Source organism: Gadus chalcogrammus, chromosome 12 (genome assembly GCF_026213295.1).
Source record: "Gadus chalcogrammus isolate NIFS_2021 chromosome 12, NIFS_Gcha_1.0, whole genome shotgun sequence".
NCBI lineage: Eukaryota > Metazoa > Chordata > Actinopteri > Gadiformes > Gadidae > Gadus > Gadus chalcogrammus.
Genome location: NC_079423.1, coordinates 9,911,233 through 9,926,765, shown reverse-complemented (window position 1 = coordinate 9,926,765; position 15,533 = coordinate 9,911,233). Strand labels below are relative to the sequence as shown.

At 45.2% G+C, this 15,533-nt stretch overlaps 20 non-coding genes across 20 annotated transcripts; all 20 read right to left on the bottom strand.

Moving 5' to 3' along the window:
• Nucleotides 1-263: 263 nt before the first annotated feature.
• Nucleotides 264-382, bottom strand: LOC130398120 (5S ribosomal RNA). Its single transcript, XR_008900703.1, has one exon. It is a non-coding gene; the product is annotated as a 5S ribosomal RNA (ribosomal RNA).
• Nucleotides 383-910: 528 nt separating this feature from the next.
• Nucleotides 911-1,029, bottom strand: LOC130398118 (5S ribosomal RNA). Its single transcript, XR_008900702.1, has one exon. It is a non-coding gene; the product is annotated as a 5S ribosomal RNA (ribosomal RNA).
• Nucleotides 1,030-1,548: 519 nt separating this feature from the next.
• Nucleotides 1,549-1,667, bottom strand: LOC130398117 (5S ribosomal RNA). The gene has a single exon (XR_008900701.1). It is a non-coding gene; the product is annotated as a 5S ribosomal RNA (ribosomal RNA).
• Nucleotides 1,668-2,186: 519 nt separating this feature from the next.
• On the bottom strand, nucleotides 2,187-2,305 carry LOC130398116 (5S ribosomal RNA). The gene has a single exon (XR_008900700.1). It is a non-coding gene; the product is annotated as a 5S ribosomal RNA (ribosomal RNA).
• A 529-nt stretch (nucleotides 2,306-2,834) lies between these two features.
• Nucleotides 2,835-2,953, bottom strand: LOC130398115 (5S ribosomal RNA). The gene has a single exon (XR_008900699.1). It is a non-coding gene; the product is annotated as a 5S ribosomal RNA (ribosomal RNA).
• A 529-nt stretch (nucleotides 2,954-3,482) lies between these two features.
• Nucleotides 3,483-3,601, bottom strand: LOC130398114 (5S ribosomal RNA). Its single transcript, XR_008900698.1, has one exon. It is a non-coding gene; the product is annotated as a 5S ribosomal RNA (ribosomal RNA).
• A 519-nt stretch (nucleotides 3,602-4,120) lies between these two features.
• On the bottom strand, nucleotides 4,121-4,239 carry LOC130399587 (5S ribosomal RNA). Its single transcript, XR_008902094.1, has one exon. It is a non-coding gene; the product is annotated as a 5S ribosomal RNA (ribosomal RNA).
• Nucleotides 4,240-4,757: 518 nt separating this feature from the next.
• LOC130398113 (5S ribosomal RNA) lies at nucleotides 4,758-4,876 on the bottom strand. The gene has a single exon (XR_008900697.1). It is a non-coding gene; the product is annotated as a 5S ribosomal RNA (ribosomal RNA).
• A 3,123-nt stretch (nucleotides 4,877-7,999) lies between these two features.
• Nucleotides 8,000-8,118, bottom strand: LOC130398111 (5S ribosomal RNA). Its single transcript, XR_008900695.1, has one exon. It is a non-coding gene; the product is annotated as a 5S ribosomal RNA (ribosomal RNA).
• Nucleotides 8,119-8,646: 528 nt separating this feature from the next.
• On the bottom strand, nucleotides 8,647-8,765 carry LOC130398110 (5S ribosomal RNA). Its single transcript, XR_008900694.1, has one exon. It is a non-coding gene; the product is annotated as a 5S ribosomal RNA (ribosomal RNA).
• Nucleotides 8,766-9,283: 518 nt separating this feature from the next.
• LOC130398109 (5S ribosomal RNA) lies at nucleotides 9,284-9,402 on the bottom strand. Its single transcript, XR_008900693.1, has one exon. It is a non-coding gene; the product is annotated as a 5S ribosomal RNA (ribosomal RNA).
• Nucleotides 9,403-9,921: 519 nt separating this feature from the next.
• On the bottom strand, nucleotides 9,922-10,040 carry LOC130398108 (5S ribosomal RNA). The gene has a single exon (XR_008900692.1). It is a non-coding gene; the product is annotated as a 5S ribosomal RNA (ribosomal RNA).
• Nucleotides 10,041-10,558: 518 nt separating this feature from the next.
• LOC130398107 (5S ribosomal RNA) lies at nucleotides 10,559-10,677 on the bottom strand. The gene has a single exon (XR_008900691.1). It is a non-coding gene; the product is annotated as a 5S ribosomal RNA (ribosomal RNA).
• Nucleotides 10,678-11,206: 529 nt separating this feature from the next.
• On the bottom strand, nucleotides 11,207-11,325 carry LOC130398106 (5S ribosomal RNA). The gene has a single exon (XR_008900690.1). It is a non-coding gene; the product is annotated as a 5S ribosomal RNA (ribosomal RNA).
• Nucleotides 11,326-11,853: 528 nt separating this feature from the next.
• On the bottom strand, nucleotides 11,854-11,972 carry LOC130398105 (5S ribosomal RNA). The gene has a single exon (XR_008900689.1). It is a non-coding gene; the product is annotated as a 5S ribosomal RNA (ribosomal RNA).
• Nucleotides 11,973-12,501: 529 nt separating this feature from the next.
• Nucleotides 12,502-12,620, bottom strand: LOC130398104 (5S ribosomal RNA). Its single transcript, XR_008900688.1, has one exon. It is a non-coding gene; the product is annotated as a 5S ribosomal RNA (ribosomal RNA).
• Nucleotides 12,621-13,149: 529 nt separating this feature from the next.
• Nucleotides 13,150-13,268, bottom strand: LOC130398103 (5S ribosomal RNA). The gene has a single exon (XR_008900687.1). It is a non-coding gene; the product is annotated as a 5S ribosomal RNA (ribosomal RNA).
• A 529-nt stretch (nucleotides 13,269-13,797) lies between these two features.
• On the bottom strand, nucleotides 13,798-13,916 carry LOC130398102 (5S ribosomal RNA). Its single transcript, XR_008900686.1, has one exon. It is a non-coding gene; the product is annotated as a 5S ribosomal RNA (ribosomal RNA).
• A 529-nt stretch (nucleotides 13,917-14,445) lies between these two features.
• Nucleotides 14,446-14,564, bottom strand: LOC130398100 (5S ribosomal RNA). The gene has a single exon (XR_008900684.1). It is a non-coding gene; the product is annotated as a 5S ribosomal RNA (ribosomal RNA).
• Nucleotides 14,565-15,093: 529 nt separating this feature from the next.
• On the bottom strand, nucleotides 15,094-15,212 carry LOC130398099 (5S ribosomal RNA). The gene has a single exon (XR_008900683.1). It is a non-coding gene; the product is annotated as a 5S ribosomal RNA (ribosomal RNA).
• Between the last annotated feature and the right edge of the window lie 321 nt (nucleotides 15,213-15,533).

Sequence of the window (15,533 nt, the reverse complement as noted above, 5' to 3'; positions counted from 1 at the left end):
TTGACGTCCTCCCATGATCTGAAGTGAGCGTGCGTGTTTGTGTTGGTGAAAGTTTAAGAAATGTACAACTGTCGGTTCAGCTCTCTGGTGCTCCCTGCTGGCAGTATCACTATACTGTCCTCATGTTTCACAAAAATAGTTTTGAGAGACGTTGTCAGTTTTTGTATGTTGCTTAAATCCTCCAAAGCGGTTGGCAGTAAACATCAGGTCACGGTACGCCACGGTAGGCCACGGAGTCAATGAGCTCGAGTTGAAAAAGAAAAAGCTTACAGCACCTGGTATTCCCAGGCGGTCTCCCATCCAAGTACTAACCAGGCCCGACCCTGCTTAGCTTCCGAGATCAGACGAGATCGGGCGTGTTCAGGGTGGTATGGCCGTAAGCAATTAGTGCAGGCGCAAAACCAGGTTTTATACAGTAGCACATAAGGAGTGAGAAAGCTGCTGAGGCTCGACGTTACACTTTTACAAAAACAATCATTAGTTAGATATAAACGGCAGTAATTGATTCAGTAGGACTCCTTATCCATGTAAACGATCATTGTGACATCTGAATTCATTAATTATCTGAAATACACTGCGTGTGCGTGTGATGTTAAATGTTTGAACCAAGGTTAACGGTTAAAGTGTCAGAGAATGGGTGGTGATTTTTGACGTCCTCCCATGATCTGAAGTGAGCGTGCGTGTTTGTGTTGGTGAAAGTTTAAGAAATGTACAACTGTCGGTTCAGCTCTCTGGTGCTCCCTGCTGGCAGTATCACTATACTGTCCTCATGTTTCACAAAAATAGTTTTGAGAGACGTTGTCAGTTTTTGTATGTTGCTTAAATCCTCCAAAGCGGTTGGCAGTAAACATCAGGTCACGGTACGCCACGGTAGGCCACGGAGGCAATGAGCTCGAGTTGAAAAAGAAAAAGCTTACAGCACCTGGTATTCCCAGGCGGTCTCCCATCCAAGTACTAACCAGGCCCGACCCTGCTTAGCTTCCGAGATCAGACGAGATCGGGCGTGTTCAGGGTGGTATGGCCGTAAGCAATTAGTGAGGGCGCAAAACCAGGTTTTATACAGTAGCACATAAGGAGTGAGAAAGCTGCTGAGGCTCGACGTTACACTTTTACAAAAACAATCATTAGTTAGATATAAACGGCAGTAATTGATTCAGTAGGACTCCTTATCCATGTAAACGATCATTGTGACATCTGAATTCATTAATTATCTGAAATACACTGCGTGTGCGTGTGATGTTAAATGTTTGAACCAAGGTTAACGGTTAAAGTGTCAGAGAATGGGTGGTGATTTTTTGACGTCCTCCCATGATCTGAAGTGAGCGTGCGTGTTTGTGTTGGTGAAAGTTTAAGAAATGTACAACTGTCGGTTCAGCTCTCTGGTGCTCCCTGCTGGCAGTATCACTATACTGTCCTCATGTTTCACAAAAATAGTTTTGAGAGACGTTGTCAGTTTTTGTATGTTGCTTAAATCCTCCAAAGCGGTTGGCAGTAAACATCAGGTCACGGTACGCCACGGAGTCAATGAGCTCGAGTTGAAAAAGAAAAAGCTTACAGCACCTGGTATTCCCAGGCGGTCTCCCATCCAAGTACTAACCAGGCCCGACCCTGCTTAGCTTCCGAGATCAGACGAGATCGGGCGTGTTCAGGGTGGTATGGCCGTAAGCAATTAGTGCAGGCGCAAAACCAGGTTTTATACAGTAGCACATAAGGAGTGAGAAAGCTGCTGAGGCTCGACGTTACACTCTTACAAAAACAATCATTAGTTAGATATAAACGGCAGTAATTGATTCAGTAGGACTCCTTATCCATGTAAACGATCATTGTGACATCTGAATTCATTAATTATCTGAAATACACTGCGTGTGCGTGTGATGTTAAATGTTTGAACCAAGGTTAACGGTTAAAGTGTCAGAGAATGGGTGGTGATTTTTTGACGTCCTCCCATGATCTGAAGTGAGCGTGCGTGTTTGTGTTGGTGAAAGTTTAAGAAATGTACAACTGTCGGTTCAGCTCTCTGGTGCTCCCTGCTGGCAGTATCACTATACTGTCCTCATGTTTCACAAAAATAGTTTTGAGAGACGTTGTCAGTTTTTGTATGTTGCTTAAATCCTCCAAAGCGGTTGGCAGTAAACATCAGGTCACGGTACGCCACGGAGTCAATGAGCTCGAGTTGAAAAAGAAAAAGCTTACAGCACCTGGTATTCCCAGGCGGTCTCCCATCCAAGTACTAACCAGGCCCGACCCTGCTTAGCTTCCGAGATCAGACGAGATCGGGCGTGTTCAGGGTGGTATGGCCGTAAGCAATTAGTGCAGGCGCAAAACCAGGTTTTATACAGTAGCACATAAGGAGTGAGAAAGCTGCTGAGGCTCGACGTTACACTCTTACAAAAACAATCATTAGTTAGATATAAACGGCAGTAATTGATTCAGTAGGACTCCTTATCCATGTAAACGATCATTGTGACATCTGAATTCATTAATTATCTGAAATACACTGCGTGTGCGTGTGATGTTAAATGTTTGAACCAAGGTTAACGGTTAAAGTGTCAGAGAATGGGTGGTGATTTTTTGACGTCCTCCCATGATCTGAAGTGAGCGTGCGTGTTTGTGTTGGTGAAAGTTTAAGAAATGTACAACTGTCGGTTCAGCTCTCTGGTGCTCCCTGCTGGCAGTATCACTATACTGTCCTCATGTTTCACAAAAATAGTTTTGAGAGACGTTGTCAGTTTTTGTATGTTGCTTAAATCCTCCAAAGCGGTTGGCAGTAAACATCAGGTCACGGTACGCCACGGTAGGCCACGGAGTCAATGAGCTCGAGTTGAAAAAGAAAAAGCTTACAGCACCTGGTATTCCCAGGCGGTCTCCCATCCAAGTACTAACCAGGCCCGACCCTGCTTAGCTTCCGAGATCAGACGAGATCGGGCGTGTTCAGGGTGGTATGGCCGTAAGCAATTAGTGCAGGCGCAAAACCAGGTTTTATACAGTAGCACATAAGGAGTGAGAAAGCTGCTGAGGCTCGACGTTACACTCTTACAAAAACAATCATTAGTTAGATATAAACGGCAGTAATTGATTCAGTAGGACTCCTTATCCATGTAAACGATCATTGTGACATCTGAATTCATTAATTATCTGAAATACACTGCGTGTGCGTGTGATGTTAAATGTTTGAACCAAGGTTAACGGTTAAAGTGTCAGAGAATGGGTGGTGATTTTTTGACGTCCTCCCATGATCTGAAGTGAGCGTGCGTGTTTGTGTTGGTGAAAGTTTAAGAAATGTACAACTGTCGGTTCAGCTCTCTGGTGCTCCCTGCTGGCAGTATCACTATACTGTCCTCATGTTTCACAAAAATAGTTTTGAGAGACGTTGTCAGTTTTTGTATGTTGCTTAAATCCTCCAAAGCGGTTGGCAGTAAACATCAGGTCACGGTACGCCACGGTAGGCCACGGAGTCAATGAGCTCGAGTTGAAAAAGAAAAAGCTTACAGCACCTGGTATTCCCAGGCGGTCTCCCATCCAAGTACTAACCAGGCCCGACCCTGCTTAGCTTCCGAGATCAGACGAGATCGGGCGTGTTCAGGGTGGTATGGCCGTAAGCAATTAGTGCAGGCGCAAAACCAGGTTTTATACAGTAGCACATAAGGAGTGAGAAAGCTGCTGAGGCTCGACGTTACACTCTTACAAAAACAATCATTAGTTAGATATAAACGGCAGTAATTGATTCAGTAGGACTCCTTATCCATGTAAACGATCATTGTGACATCTGAATTCATTAATTATCTGAAATACACTGCGTGTGCGTGTGATGTTAAATGTTTGAACCAAGGTTAACGGTTAAAGTGTCAGAGAATGGGTGGTGATTTTTTGACGTCCTCCCATGATCTGAAGTGAGCGTGCGTGTTTGTGTTGGTGAAAGTTTAAGAAATGTACAACTGTCGGTTCAGCTCTCTGGTGCTCCCTGCTGGCAGTATCACTATACTGTCCTCATGTTTCACAAAAATAGTTTTGAGAGACGTTGTCAGTTTTTGTATGTTGCTTAAATCCTCCAAAGCGGTTGGCAGTAAACATCAGGTCACGGTACGCCACGGAGTCAATGAGCTCGAGTTGAAAAAGAAAATGCTTACAGCACCTGGTATTCCCAGGCGGTCTCCCATCCAAGTACTAACCAGGCCCGACCCTGCTTAGCTTCCGAGATCAGACGAGATCGGGCGTGTTCAGGGTGGTATGGCCGTAAGCAATTAGTGCAGGCGCAAAACCAGGTTTTATACAGTAGCACATAAGGAGTGAGAAAGCTGCTGAGGCTCGACGTTACACTCTTACAAAAACAATCATTAGTTAGATATAAACGGCAGTAATTGATTCAGTAGGACTCCTTATCCATGTAAACGATCATTGTGACATCTGAATTCATTAATTATCTGAAATACACTGCGTGTGCGTGTGATGTTAAATGTTTGAACCAAGGTTAACGGTTAAAGTGTCAGAGAATGGGTGGTGATTTTTTGACGTCCTCCCATGATCTGAAGTGAGCGTGCGTGTTTGTGTTGGTGAAAGTTTAAGAAATGTACAACTGTCGGTTCAGCTCTCTGGTGCTCCCTGCTGGCAGTATCACTATACTGTCCTCATGTTTCACAAAAATAGTTTTGAGAGACGTTGTCAGTTTTTGTATGTTGCTTAAATCCTCCAAAGCGGTTGGCAGTAAACATCAGGTCACGGTACGCCACGGAGTCAATGAGCTCGAGTTGAAAAGAAAAAGCTTACAGCACCTGGTATTCCCAGGCGGTCTCCCATCCAAGTACTAACCAGGCCCGACCCTGCTTAGCTTCCGAGATCAGACGAGATCGGGCGTGTTCAGGGTGGTATGGCCGTAAGCAAATAGTGCAGGCGCAAAACCAGGTTTTATACAGTAGCACATAAGGAGTGAGAAAGCTGCTGAGGCTCGACGTTACACTCTTACAAAAACAATCATTAGTTAGATATAAACGGCAGTAATTGATTCAGTAGAACTCCTTATCCATGTAAACGATCATTGTGACATCTGAATTCATTAATTATCTGAAATACACTGCGTGTGCGTGTGATGTTAAATGTTTGAACCAAGGTTAACGGTTAAAGTGTCAGAGAATGGGTGGTGATTTTTTGACGTCCTCCCATGATCTGAAGTATCAAAAAATATAGTTTACAATTAAAATTCCGTATTTACAGTAATTTACAATCTTTTACGGTCATAACCAAACACAGTATGACACACAGAAGACATACAGACAGTTGATAATCACAAATGTACCCAACAATCATATAGAGAGGTTAACCCTAATCATACACAACAAACATTTGCGTCGGAGTGGTCTGCCAGGTCTTAACAAGCAGGAAAAACAATGCCCACACTACACACTAAATCCTAACGTCCCTGATTCCGTTACCATGACTAAAGTGCTGTTCCTAACAAAATACTTGTGAAAATCCTCCCCTTCCCATCATTCAGAACCTCCTTCACATTCCCAACCACATCCTCCTTTACAAGTATTGCCACACCACACGATCTTGCCGTCCCACAATTGACGAATAACAGTCCCCTCCATTTCTCCTTGATTTCTGGCATTTTAGCCTGTGTCCAGTTTGTTTCCTGCAGCACTAAAATATCGGATTTAAAATTGATTAACACCTCATCAAACGTGGGTATTACTGTTAAAATCTTTTTTTTTTTTTACGTACCCCTTTCTTTTTCAAGTTCCTCTGTTCCTCATCGGAATCAACCCCTCTCCTGCGTCTGACCCTGGGCGCCCTCTCCCTACAAACACCCAACGCCTCATTCCCAGACTTATTCTCCCTCTCCCTTCCATCAGCCAGTGTGGGGGGGGAAATTATAGGCGCCATACCACGCCAATGAGACGCGTCGGCTGTAGCCTCAATAGTCACAGCACAAGACCCCCAGGCTGCATCTTCCTCTACTGTAGGCCACCCGGGCGCCTGTAAAGAGAGGAGCCCCGCTTGAGAGCTCCTGCCCCCCCCCAACCCTGTGCCCCCATCTCCCCCTGATGCCGGGGCCATTGACACAACCAAATCCACTTCTAGGCTAGCCCCCGTGCCATGTCCCGCCTCGTTCCCCAACTGTCCAGACCCCCGCGGCACCTTGGCTACGCCCTCCGCTGGTGTAGGGTGCCCAGATGCCGGTAGAGAGGAAAGCTCTCCTTGAGAGCTTTGCCCCCCGGGCAACCCCATGCCCCCCACACCCGGGTCCTTCAGCACAACCTGTAGCTGACTGTCCAAGACTGTCTCCCCGTCAGACAGCTCCCCGTGCTCCATCTCCTCTTCCGCACTCTCTTCCCCTCCACTTTCCTCACTCTCCAACGATACAGCCCTTGAGTCTGGGTCAACTGAGAGGGCACCCCCTCCCACCTGCTCCTCCTTACACACACAATTTCCCTTTCTATTACCACACTCTCTGCATTTAATCACAGCCACACACTCCCTTGCATAGTGTCCCTGCTTCCCGCACTTCCGACAGAGGAAGTCAGGACAGTCCCTCACTATATGTCCAGGCTGGATGCACAATCTACACACCTTTAATTGTCTGTCATGGATGACTCGGAAATATTCAGCACCCTTTTCAGTGTCAAAACGTGTGGACCAAGGCAAGGACCGTACTTCCTTGTTAAACTTCACCTTAACAAACCGTGTACCCTCACCTATGGTCATCCCAGGCCACTTCCTCCTTGCAATCGGCGAAACTGCCTCCACACCCCAGTCCGCAAGCTTCTTCAGAATCTCCTCATCCGTAATGTACACTGGTAGACTCATAAAGGACACCACCATCTCATCTGCAGTCAAGTCTTTTGCGACGACGCTGGTCCCCCTTATCCTAAAACCATCCAACAATCGCCTCTTCCCGTTGGGGTGATTCATCGTTACTTCATATTGGTTCAATGAGAGGTAGCGACATCCCAAGACCAATCCACATACACTCTGCATCGCCCTTAGCATCTCCATCATCGGGATTTTCTCCTCTCCCACAAGCTCCACAGCCACAGACAACTCCCTGCTGTAGCTCGGGCCACCATCCGCAACCTTGTCCTCCTTCTCTCTTGTTGCTCTCTCCGCAGTCACCGGTCTCCCGCCTAGTACGTCCTCCGATGTCCTCTTCGCCACACAACCACCATCCGTCACCGCAGCAGGAGCCGTGTTCCGTTCCATGCCGTCTTCTATTCGAGTTTTCGAAACCGCGTGAGACATCGAAAAAAAAACCGAACTAAAGTATACTAATACTCCCCCAAACAGCAAGCTGTCGGGGGAATAAACGACTAGACGCAAAACTAACGAAAAAAATATCTATAAATACTTGATTTACCACCAAAAGAATCCTCGCTCCAACACCGTCCTCCTCTCACCACTCAAGCACACCAAACACTTCCTCAATGGGCGTATCACTTCCTCAATGGGCGTGTTCAGGGTGGTATGGCCGTAAGCAATTAGTGCAGGCGCAAAACCAGGTTTTATACAGTAGCACATAAGGAGTGAGAAAGCTGCTGAGGCTCGACGTTACACTCTTACAAAAACAATCATTAGTTAGATATAAACGGCAGTAATTGATTCAGTAGGACTCCTTATCCATGTAAACGATCATTGTGACATCTGAATTCATTAATTATCTGAAATACACTGCGTGTGCGTGTGATGTTAAATGTTTGAACCAAGGTTAACGGTTAAAGTGTCAGAGAATGGGTGGTGATTTTTTGACGTCCTCCCATGATCTGAAGTGAGCGTGCGTGTTTGTGTTGGTGAAAGTTTAAGAAATGTACAACTGTCGGTTCAGCTCTCTGGTGCTCCCTGCTGGCAGTATCACTATACTGTCCTCATGTTTCACAAAAATAGTTTTGAGAGACGTTGTCAGTTTTTGTATGTTGCTTAAATCCTCCAAAGCGGTTGGCAGTAAACATCAGGTCACGGTACGCCACGGTAGGCCACGGAGTCAATGAGCTCGAGTTGAAAAAGAAATAGCTTACAGCACCTGGTATTCCCAGGCGGTCTCCCATCCAAGTACTAACCAGGCCCGACCCTGCTTAGCTTCCGAGATCAGACGAGATCGGGCGTGTTCAGGGTGGTATGGCCGTAAGCAATTAGTGCAGGCGCAAAACCAGGTTTTATACAGTAGCACATAAGGAGTGAGAAAGCTGCTGAGGCTCGACGTTACACTCTTACAAAAACAATCATTAGTTAGATATAAACGGCAGTAATTGATTCAGTAGGACTCCTTATCCATGTAAACGATCATTGTGACATCTGAATTCATTAATTATCTGAAATACACTGCGTGTGCGTGTGATGTTAAATGTTTGAACCAAGGTTAACGGTTAAAGTGTCAGAGAATGGGTGGTGATTTTTTGACGTCCTCCCATGATCTGAAGTGAGCGTGCGTGTTTGTGTTGGTGAAAGTTTAAGAAATGTACAACTGTCGGTTCAGCTCTCTGGTGCTCCCTGCTGGCAGTATCACTATACTGTCCTCATGTTTCACAAAAATAGTTTTGAGAGACGTTGTCAGTTTTTGTATGTTGCTTAAATCCTCCAAAGCGGTTGGCAGTAAACATCAGGTCACGGTACGCCACGGTAGGCCACGGAGTCAATGAGCTCGAGTTGAAAAAGAAAAGCTTACAGCACCTGGTATTCCCAGGCGGTCTCCCATCCAAGTACTAACCAGGCCCGACCCTGCTTAGCTTCCGAGATCAGACGAGATCGGGCGTGTTCAGGGTGGTATGGCCGTAAGCAATTAGTGCAGGCGCAAAACCAGGTTTTATACAGTAGCACATAAGGAGTGAGAAAGCTGCTGAGGCTCGACGTTACACTTTTACAAAAACAATCATTAGTTAGATATAAACGGCAGTAATTGATTCAGTAGGACTCCTTATCCATGTAAACGATCATTGTGACATCTGAATTCATTAATTATCTGAAATACACTGCGTGTGCGTGTGATGTTAAATGTTTGAACCAAGGTTAACGGTTAAAGTGTCAGAGAATGGGTGGTGATTTTTTGACGTCCTCCCATGATCTGAAGTGAGCGTGCGTGTTTGTGTTGGTGAAAGTTTAAGAAATGTACAACTGTCGGTTCAGCTCTCTGGTGCTCCCTGCTGGCAGTATCACTATACTGTCCTCATGTTTCACAAAAATAGTTTTGAGAGACGTTGTCAGTTTTTGTATGTTGCTTAAATCCTCCAAAGCGGTTGGCAGTAAACATCAGGTCACGGTACGCCACGGAGTCAATGAGCTCGAGTTGAAAAAGAAAAGCTTACAGCACCTGGTATTCCCAGGCGGTCTCCCATCCAAGTACTAACCAGGCCCGACCCTGCTTAGCTTCCGAGATCAGACGAGATCGGGCGTGTTCAGGGTGGTATGGCCGTAAGCAATTAGTGCAGGCGCAAAACCAGGTTTTATACAGTAGCACATAAGGAGTGAGAAAGCTGCTGAGGCTCGACGTTACACTCTTACAAAAACAATCATTAGTTAGATATAAACGGCAGTAATTGATTCAGTAGGACTCCTTATCCATGTAAACGATCATTGTGACATCTGAATTCATTAATTATCTGAAATACACTGCGTGTGCGTGTGATGTTAAATGTTTGAACCAAGGTTAACGGTTAAAGTGTCAGAGAATGGGTGGTGATTTTTTGACGTCCTCCCATGATCTGAAGTGAGCGTGCGTGTTTGTGTTGGTGAAAGTTTAAGAAATGTACAACTGTCGGTTCAGCTCTCTGGTGCTCCCTGCTGGCAGTATCACTATACTGTCCTCATGTTTCACAAAAATAGTTTTGAGAGACGTTGTCAGTTTTTGTATGTTGCTTAAATCCTCCAAAGCGGTTGGCAGTAAACATCAGGTCACGGTACGCCACGGAGTCAATGAGCTCGAGTTGAAAAAGAAAAAGCTTACAGCACCTGGTATTCCCAGGCGGTCTCCCATCCAAGTACTAACCAGGCCCGACCCTGCTTAGCTTCCGAGATCAGACGAGATCGGGCGTGTTCAGGGTGGTATGGCCGTAAGCAATTAGTGCAGGCGCAAAACCAGGTTTTATACAGTAGCACATAAGGAGTGAGAAAGCTGCTGAGGCTCGACGTTACACTTTACAAAAACAATCATTAGTTAGATATAAACGGCAGTAATTGATTCAGTAGGACTCCTTATCCATGTAAACGATCATTGTGACATCTGAATTCATTAATTATCTGAAATACACTGCGTGTGCGTGTGATGTTAAATGTTTGAACCAAGGTTAACGGTTAAAGTGTCAGAGAATGGGTGGTGATTTTTTGACGTCCTCCCATGATCTGAAGTGAGCGTGCGTGTTTGTGTTGGTGAAAGTTTAAGAAATGTACAACTGTCGGTTCAGCTCTCTGGTGCTCCCTGCTGGCAGTATCACTATACTGTCCTCATGTTTCACAAAAATAGTTTTGAGAGACGTTGTCAGTTTTTGTATGTTGCTTAAATCCTCCAAAGCGGTTGGCAGTAAACATCAGGTCACGGTACGCCACGGAGTCAATGAGCTCGAGTTGAAAAAGAAAAAGCTTACAGCACCTGGTATTCCCAGGCGGTCTCCCATCCAAGTACTAACCAGGCCCGACCCTGCTTAGCTTCCGAGATCAGACGAGATCGGGCGTGTTCAGGGTGGTATGGCCGTAAGCAATTAGTGCAGGCGCAAAACCAGGTTTTATACAGTAGCACATAAGGAGTGAGAAAGCTGCTGAGGCTCGACGTTACACTTTTACAAAAACAATCATTAGTTAGATATAAACGGCAGTAATTGATTCAGTAGGACTCCTTATCCATGTAAACGATCATTGTGACATCTGAATTCATTAATTATCTGAAATACACTGCGTGTGCGTGTGATGTTAAATGTTTGAACCAAGGTTAACGGTTAAAGTGTCAGAGAATGGGTGGTGATTTTTTGACGTCCTCCCATGATCTGAAGTGAGCGTGCGTGTTTGTGTTGGTGAAAGTTTAAGAAATGTACAACTGTCGGTTCAGCTCTCTGGTGCTCCCTGCTGGCAGTATCACTATACTGTCCTCATGTTTCACAAAAATAGTTTTGAGAGACGTTGTCAGTTTTTGTATGTTGCTTAAATCCTCCAAAGCGGTTGGCAGTAAACATCAGGTCACGGTACGCCACGGTAGGCCACGGAGTCAATGAGCTCGAGTTGAAAAAGAAAAAGCTTACAGCACCTGGTATTCCCAGGCGGTCTCCCATCCAAGTACTAACCAGGCCCGACCCTGCTTAGCTTCCGAGATCAGACGAGATCGGGCGTGTTCAGGGTGGTATGGCCGTAAGCAATTAGTGCAGGCGCAAAACCAGGTTTTATACAGTAGCACATAAGGAGTGAGAAAGCTGCTGAGGCTCGACGTTACACTTTACAAAAACAATCATTAGTTAGATATAAACGGCAGTAATTGATTCAGTAGGACTCCTTATCCATGTAAACGATCATTGTGACATCTGAATTCATTAATTATCTGAAATACACTGCGTGTGCGTGTGATGTTAAATGTTTGAACCAAGGTTAACGGTTAAAGTGTCAGAGAATGGGTGGTGATTTTTTGACGTCCTCCCATGATCTGAAGTGAGCGTGCGTGTTTGTGTTGGTGAAAGTTTAAGAAATGTACAACTGTCGGTTCAGCTCTCTGGTGCTCCCTGCTGGCAGTATCACTATACTGTCCTCATGTTTCACAAAAATAGTTTTGAGAGACGTTGTCAGTTTTTGTATGTTGCTTAAATCCTCCAAAGCGGTTGGCAGTAAACATCAGGTCACGGTACGCCACGGTAGGCCACGGAGTCAATGAGCTCGAGTTGAAAAAGAAAAAGCTTACAGCACCTGGTATTCCCAGGCGGTCTCCCATCCAAGTACTAACCAGGCCCGACCCTGCTTAGCTTCCGAGATCAGACGAGATCGGGCGTGTTCAGGGTGGTATGGCCGTAAGCAATTAGTGCAGGCGCAAAACCAGGTTTTATACAGTAGCACATAAGGAGTGAGAAAGCTGCTGAGGCTCGACGTTACACTTTTACAAAAACAATCATTAGTTAGATATAAACGGCAGTAATTGATTCAGTAGGACTCCTTATCCATGTAAACGATCATTGTGACATCTGAATTCATTAATTATCTGAAATACACTGCGTGTGCGTGTGATGTTAAATGTTTGAACCAAGGTTAACGGTTAAAGTGTCAGAGAATGGGTGGTGATTTTTTGACGTCCTCCCATGATCTGAAGTGAGCGTGCGTGTTTGTGTTGGTGAAAGTTTAAGAAATGTACAACTGTCGGTTCAGCTCTCTGGTGCTCCCTGCTGGCAGTATCACTATACTGTCCTCATGTTTCACAAAAATAGTTTTGAGAGACGTTGTCAGTTTTTGTATGTTGCTTAAATCCTCCAAAGCGGTTGGCAGTAAACATCAGGTCACGGTACGCCACGGTAGGCCACGGAGGCAATGAGCTCGAGTTGAAAAAGAAAAAGCTTACAGCACCTGGTATTCCCAGGCGGTCTCCCATCCAAGTACTAACCAGGCCCGACCCTGCTTAGCTTCCGAGATCAGACGAGATCGGGCGTGTTCAGGGTGGTATGGCCGTAAGCAATTAGTGCAGGCGCAAAACCAGGTTTTATACAGTAGCACATAAGGAGTGAGAAAGCTGCTGAGGCTCGACGTTACACTTTTACAAAAACAATCATTAGTTAGATATAAACGGCAGTAATTGATTCAGTAGGACTCCTTATCCATGTAAACGATCATTGTGACATCTGAATTCATTAATTATCTGAAATACACTGCGTGTGCGTGTGATGTTAAATGTTTGAACCAAGGTTAACGGTTAAAGTGTCAGAGAATGGGTGGTGATTTTTTGACGTCCTCCCATGATCTGAAGTGAGCGTGCGTGTTTGTGTTGGTGAAAGTTTAAGAAATGTACAACTGTCGGTTCAGCTCTCTGGTGCTCCCTGCTGGCAGTATCACTATACTGTCCTCATGTTTCACAAAAATAGTTTTGAGAGACGTTGTCAGTTTTTGTATGTTGCTTAAATCCTCCAAAGCGGTTGGCAGTAAACATCAGGTCACGGTACGCCACGGTAGGCCACGGAGTCAATGAGCTCGAGTTGAAAAAGAAAAAGCTTACAGCACCTGGTATTCCCAGGCGGTCTCCCATCCAAGTACTAACCAGGCCCGACCCTGCTTAGCTTCCGAGATCAGACGAGATCGGGCGTGTTCAGGGTGGTATGGCCGTAAGCAATTAGTGCAGGCGCAAAACCAGGTTTTATACAGTAGCACATAAGGAGTGAGAAAGCTGCTGAGGCTCGACGTTACACTCTTACAAAAACAATCATTAGTTAGATATAAACGGCAGTAATTGATTCAGTAGGACTCCTTATCCATGTAAACGATCATTGTGACATCTGAATTCATTAATTATCTGAAATACACTGCGTGTGCGTGTGATGTTAAATGTTTGAACCAAGGTTAACGGTTAAAGTGTCAGAGAATGGGTGGTGATTTTTTGACGTCCTCCCATGATCTGAAGTGAGCGTGCGTGTTTGTGTTGGTGAAAGTTTAAGAAATGTACAACTGTCGGTTCAGCTCTCTGGTGCTCCCTGCTGGCAGTATCACTATACTGTCCTCATGTTTCACAAAAATAGTTTTGAGAGACGTTGTCAGTTTTTGTATGTTGCTTAAATCCTCCAAAGCGGTTGGCAGTAAACATCAGGTCACGGTACGCCACGGTAGGCCACGGAGTCAATGAGCTCGAGTTGAAAAAGAAAAAGCTTACAGCACCTGGTATTCCCAGGCGGTCTCCCATCCAAGTACTAACCAGGCCCGACCCTGCTTAGCTTCCGAGATCAGACGAGATCGGGCGTGTTCAGGGTGGTATGGCCGTAAGCAATTAGTGCAGGCGCAAAACCAGGTTTTATACAGTAGCACATAAGGAGTGAGAAAGCTGCTGAGGCTCGACGTTACACTTTTACAAAAACAATCATTAGTTAGATATAAACGGCAGTAATTGATTCAGTAGGACTCCTTATCCATGTAAACGATCATTGTGACATCTGAATTCATTAATTATCTGAAATACACTGCGTGTGCGTGTGATGTTAAATGTTTGAACCAAGGTTAACGGTTAAAGTGTCAGAGAATGGGTGGTGATTTTTTGACGTCCTCCCATGATCTGAAGTGAGCGTGCGTGTTTGTGTTGGTGAAAGTTTAAGAAATGTACAACTGTCGGTTCAGCTCTCTGGTGCTCCCTGCTGGCAGTATCACTATACTGTCCTCATGTTTCACAAAAATAGTTTTGAGAGACGTTGTCAGTTTTTGTATGTTGCTTAAATCCTCCAAAGCGGTTGGCAGTAAACATCAGGTCACGGTACGCCACGGTAGGCCACGGAGTCAATGAGCTCGAGTTGAAAAAGAAAAAGCTTACAGCACCTGGTATTCCCAGGCGGTCTCCCATCCAAGTACTAACCAGGCCCGACCCTGCTTAGCTTCCGAGATCAGACGAGATCGGGCGTGTTCAGGGTGGTATGGCCGTAAGCAATTAGTGCAGGCGCAAAACCAGGTTTTATACAGTAGCACATAAGGAGTGAGAAAGCTGCTGAGGCTCGACGTTACACTCTTACAAAAACAATCATTAGTTAGATATAAACGGCAGTAATTGATTCAGTAGGACTCCTTATCCATGTAAACGATCATTGTGACATCTGAATTCATTAATTATCTGAAATACACTGCGTGTGCGTGTGATGTTAAATGTTTGAACCAAGGTTAACGGTTAAAGTGTCAGAGAATGGGTGGTGATTTTTTGACGTCCTCCCATGATCTGAAGTGAGCGTGCGTGTTTGTGTTGGTGAAAGTTTAAGAAATGTACAACTGTCGGTTCAGCTCTCTGGTGCTCCCTGCTGGCAGTATCACTATACTGTCCTCATGTTTCACAAAAATAGTTTTGAGAGACGTTGTCAGTTTTTGTATGTTGCTTAAATCCTCCAAAGCGGTTGGCAGTAAACATCAGGTCACGGTACGCCACGGTAGGCCACGGAGTCAATGAGCTCGAGTTGAAAAAGAAAAAGCTTACAGCACCTGGTATTCCCAGGCGGTCTCCCATCCAAGTACTAACCAGGCCCGACCCTGCTTAGCTTCCGAGATCAGACGAGATCGGGCGTGTTCAGGGTGGTATGGCCGTAAGCAATTAGTGCAGGCGCAAAACCAGGTTTTATACAGTAGCACATAAGGAGTGAGAAAGCTGCTGAGGCTCGACGTTACACTTTTACAAAAACAATCATTAGTTAGATATAAACGGCAGTAATTGATTCAGTAGGACTCCTTATCCATGTAAACGATCATTGTGACATCTGAATTCATTAATTATCTGAAATACACTGCGTGTGCGTGTGATGTTAAATGTTTGAACCAAGGTTAACGGTTAAAGTGTCAGAGAATGGGTGGTGATTTTTTGACGTCCTCCCATGATCTGAAGTGAGCGTGCGTGTTTGTGTTGGTGAAAGTTT